Below are 4,714 nucleotides of genomic sequence, written 5' to 3'. Positions count from 1 at the left end.
GAAGGAACCTTTCTAAAGATTCACATCTCTAAAGATCTAACCTGGACTGTGAACACTGACTCTATCATGAAGAAGGCTCAGCAGCTCCTCTATTTCTTAAGGTGCCTCAAGCGATGGGGGATGCCAATACATGTGTTGGTGAACTTCTACCGCTGCACTATCGAGAGCGTCCTCACCAACGGGATCACCGTGTGGTATGGCAACACCTCTTCGCGAGAAAGAAAGGCACTGCAGAGAATGGTCAATATGGCCCAGAAGATCATTGGCTGCGGTCTCACCGAGATTAAACAGCTCTATGAGGACCGCTGCCGTGGTAGAATTCTGGCCATCACAGAGGACAGTCACCACCCCGGGCATGAGCTCTTCACCCCACTGCCCTCAGGCAAGAGATATAAGAGCATACGGACACTTACCACTAGATTCTTCAATAGCTTCTATCCACAAGCAGTGAGACTGGCGAACACATTTAGCCATCCCCCTCGGACCACACCCACACCATCACCATCTACCTCATTGTAATTTATTTATTGTACGTCTCCAGTCATTGTTTACATGTCTGTATTGTTTACATTCAAACTGCCTGCATGTTTACTTGCACATTGTCTATTGTTTGCACATTGTCTTGATGCACTGTTTGCACTTTGTTTTGTTTTTACACTTGTTTTACAATCGAGAGACTTTCTGTAAGTAAGAATTCCATTGTACCAGTACCGGTTACATATGGCAATAAAGTTCAAGTTCAAGTTCTTTGCCTGTTAAGAGTTAACAATTAGGTCCTCAAGAACTGTTTTACGGTTTTCTACACTCCTGGCTGGCCAAGGTCTCTTTAAGGTCTCTTAAGTGGAGGTGTAACTCATGTATCCTACATGTGATTTAGCAACATGAAAGGGAATAGCTTCTTATCGGATTATGGTCTTGGTTAACTGCCTAAGGCTGACCTAAGTGCCTAACTTTCTGACTTTCTTTATACCTTATATGTTAAGAAGCTTCTTCTGACCAATCAGAAATGTATGCTTTATGTATGAACATTTTGCTCATCAAAGTGAGTGAGAGACAAGGTTAACAGAAATTAGCCACGGCAGTAAATGACAGCATATTTTTGGGTTCTTAAATGGTCTCTACCTGGCACACCTGCAGTGCAAACTGACACACACTGTTTAGAGAAACAGCTACTCTATTACTAATATTAATGAAACATTTCTTATTCTATGGAACAAAAACAAACAGTAAAACTAAAACACAGATCTCTTAGCTTCCTATTTCATGAACCAGATGACTGAATGACCAAGCCTAACTAGTAGCCAGAACCCCAGTTAACCCTCCGTAACACAAAGTTGAACCACACGACAGGAACTCTTTCAAACTGAGTGAAAATCATAAATGGATCCATAACTTTACATCAATTTACTATGTTGTGCCAATACCTGCATTTACATTTAGAACGAATGATGTCATAGAACCAGCATCACACCAGTTCCAGGTGTCTCCAAGGAGACAACAGAACTTCAGTTGTGTTTGCTAAAATACACACTTTGAAACATACTGTAACACTTAGTTAACATGTCTGGTTTAGTTGAAGAATCGGCTAAGGTAAGTTTCAGGGTTTAATGGTGGGATGGCACCTGTGCTTTTTTCCCCCAACCGCTAGAATATGATTCGCACCAAACCCAAAAGAAATACTGCACAGTTCAGGAACTTCATCAACCTAGCAACTGTAAAATAAGCTTACAAACAACTGAATTGAAATGGCAAAAAGTTCAGAGAAAGGCACGAACTATGTTTACTTGGGGTTTACAAAATTAAAGCTAACTAAAACTGTAATGATAAACAATCATGCTGCCAATAGTCAGAGAAATATCATGTTTTTTGAATAATGTATTATTTGTTACATAGGAACCCAGTATAAGGGAATCCCTTGCGATCCTGTCTGCAGAGATAAAGGTAAGTATTGTTTTCTCTTTAGCTCTGTCACTCCAAGAAATATAATGAACATAAATATATTTGCCAATCTTTTCATAGTAATCCAAACAACTCTGCGTGTATCTGACATTTGTAATATTTATCTACCGCAGTATAACTCTTCTGGCAAGGCGATTGGTATTGTACCTTGAAAGAAAACTGATTGGAAATGTCATGTACTCTATGGTTTCTATTGATGTCAAGTGGCAAATGTTGACTGGTGATGTTATGTGAATCTTAGGAAATGGTCATTTTTCAATCGAGTCTATGTTTCTCAGAATTTGAGACAGAGAGGTCAATCTCTGCAATCCGAGCTGAGGGCATTTCTTGGAATGGAAAGGTAAGAGCAACGTGTTCTTTGATATTCTCTTAAGACTCTTCGCCAGATTTAACGATGAAAAATGTAAATAATAATAACAAACATTATTTTATATAGTGCCTTGAAAGGTGGCTTCTTTACAGAATGACAAAACCAACTACAATAAATAATACACAAGATATGCATGATGACAATACACAGTTAGAGGAGACAGTAGATGGTCATTGTCAGTGTATTCTGAAGGTAGTTTTCCAATTTTTTGGAACGGGGTAAAAGAGGCCACCTCTACTAGAATCTTTGTCCTAACCAAAAATGTAACAAAGTATAATAATAATAATATAAAAAATAATAATAATAAACTTTATCTATAGAGCACCTTTCATACAAATAGTGCTTTGGTGCTTTAAAAACCAAGCGTAAAAATAAAATATTAAAATTGAGAGATATACTTTCAGTTGTAAAGGAAAATACAGCAATACAGTAAAGCAACATACATGTCAATTAAATAAATAAAAATTAGGAAAGTCGTAATAAAATAAGAACAATTAAAGAGAACTAAAAAAAGAAACAGAAATAGAAAGAACAAAGAACCACTTTAACTTAAAGCAACATTTTCAAATGTTTTTTTAAAACAATGTACCGAGCTTGACTGCCTAATAAAAAGTGGAAGTGAGTTTCATAATTTAGAAGCATAAAAACAAAAAGCAGCCTCTCCACTCTTTCTGCATTTCACATGTGGTATTTGCAGTAGGCCAGTATGTGCAGATCTCAGGTCACGTATAGGAACATATGAAGACAGACATTCAGTAAGGTACAGACGTGCTAGGTCGCTTAAAGCTTTAAAAACAAGTAAAAGAACTTTCAAATTTATCCTAGATAATACAGGTGACCAGTGAAGTTTTTTCAAAACAGGAATGATATTCTCTTTCTTGTATTTGTTAGGATCTGTGCTACTGCATTTCAAACAAGTAGTAAGGGATTTATTGTTTTCTTGGGAAGCCCACAAAACAGAGCATTATAATCATATCCACATCAATGTGAGCAATGGAGAAGTCAAATTAACGTGTCTAAATATCATCTAGTTCTATCCCAGGGAAGAGGGCTGTTGCCTACACAGACGACAAGACACAAAACGCTCAACTGTCCAAAACACGCATAAGGACATCAGTCAGGAGGAACAAGGTAAAGTGTTTTTCTTCTTCACCATGGTCATGTAGTTTCACTCCAAGCACTGTCATATGAAATAACTGTGGAAACGACCTCCCCAACATTTTGGGTTGTTGCATTTTGCTTCAATGAATTGTAACCTTTTCTTTTAGACATTAAGAGGAAGGACACATTCACCCTTGGTAGAGATTCAGTTGTTCTATGAGATGTCAAGGTGAGAATTAACCACTTCAGGGATAAGTCAATCCACATAACTGAAAAAGGGGCAATGAACAGGATATGGGGATTTTGCTAGTTATAAAGTACAATAATCATCATTACATGATCTAAGACTACTGAAGTATAAGCTGTGTCCCTGACTGATTAATTAGCAAATTCATCTTTGTAGAGTGCAGCTACTATCTATTCAGTGGCATTTCCTTAAAACAATTGTATTCCCACATTCTGAATATGGAGTGAGATCATGTAGAGAATGTTGGACTTGTAATAACTAATTGAAGGATAATAATAATCAACGAAAGTGCTTAAAAGTATCAACAAATGCCTTCAAAGTACTTGACACGTACTTTGCTTTCAAAAGTGAAACATAATTAATGCTTACGTAAGATTTCTCTTGACTTCTCAGGAGTATACTAACTCCAAGGACAAGTAACATCACAAACCATTATTTAAGTGCTGATGTTGGAGCTGCAATACTACTACCAAGACAAAAAATGATACAGGTAACACTGCTTTCAGATTTCTAAGAATTGCTAAAATAGTATGTTTACAGAGCATTCAGAGTTGAGAATATGACAAGTTCCTACCATCTCAAACACTGCCAATCTAGAACAAAAAGAAAGTACTTGAACGCCTGCAGTAATCGAACACAAACCAGAACATATCAGTGCATGACAAGGAAATGTAGTCACAAAATGATTCTACCCTTTCAAGTCCCAAAAAGGACCGAGGAACTTACCGGAGGCGATACCTGGATTTCAAACAGAGTACAATGTAGCCACTGTAGGGGAGAAGATCACAGAGAGCTCTTCTCAGATTGCTCAGAGTCAGCCCCAGCACCCTGTCCTGACTGAAGCAGACAAAGTGGTCAAACAGGTAGGTAGAAATGAGTAAGGAACAGAGAGTATGGTTATTCTTGCATTGTTTTGTTCGTCTGTCAAAGAAAAGAGTGCTTCTGACTTTTGTCAATGTTCATCTTTATTTTAGGAGAAGAACAAACGGTGGTATCACACTTTGCTCAAGTGTATGATACCATGTGTGGACAGCAGA

The 4,714-nt window shown here is 37.6% G+C and overlaps 1 long non-coding RNA gene across 1 annotated transcript; it reads left to right on the top strand.

Moving 5' to 3' along the window:
- The first annotated feature begins 2,148 nt into the window (after positions 1 to 2,148).
- LOC148645868 (uncharacterized) lies at positions 2,149 to 3,659 on the top strand. The gene is made up of 3 exons (XR_015928198.1): positions 2,149 to 2,299; positions 3,361 to 3,460; positions 3,598 to 3,659. It is a non-coding gene; the product is annotated as an uncharacterized LOC148645868 (long non-coding RNA).
- The last annotated feature ends 1,055 nt before the right edge of the window (positions 3,660 to 4,714 follow it).

This window comes from Lepisosteus platostomus, chromosome 18, assembly GCF_059453375.1.
Source record: "Lepisosteus platostomus isolate fLepPlt1 chromosome 18, fLepPlt1.hap1, whole genome shotgun sequence".
In the NCBI taxonomy this organism is placed as follows: domain Eukaryota; kingdom Metazoa; phylum Chordata; class Actinopteri; order Semionotiformes; family Lepisosteidae; genus Lepisosteus; species Lepisosteus platostomus.
This window is presented reverse-complemented; position numbering and strand designations above follow the sequence as displayed.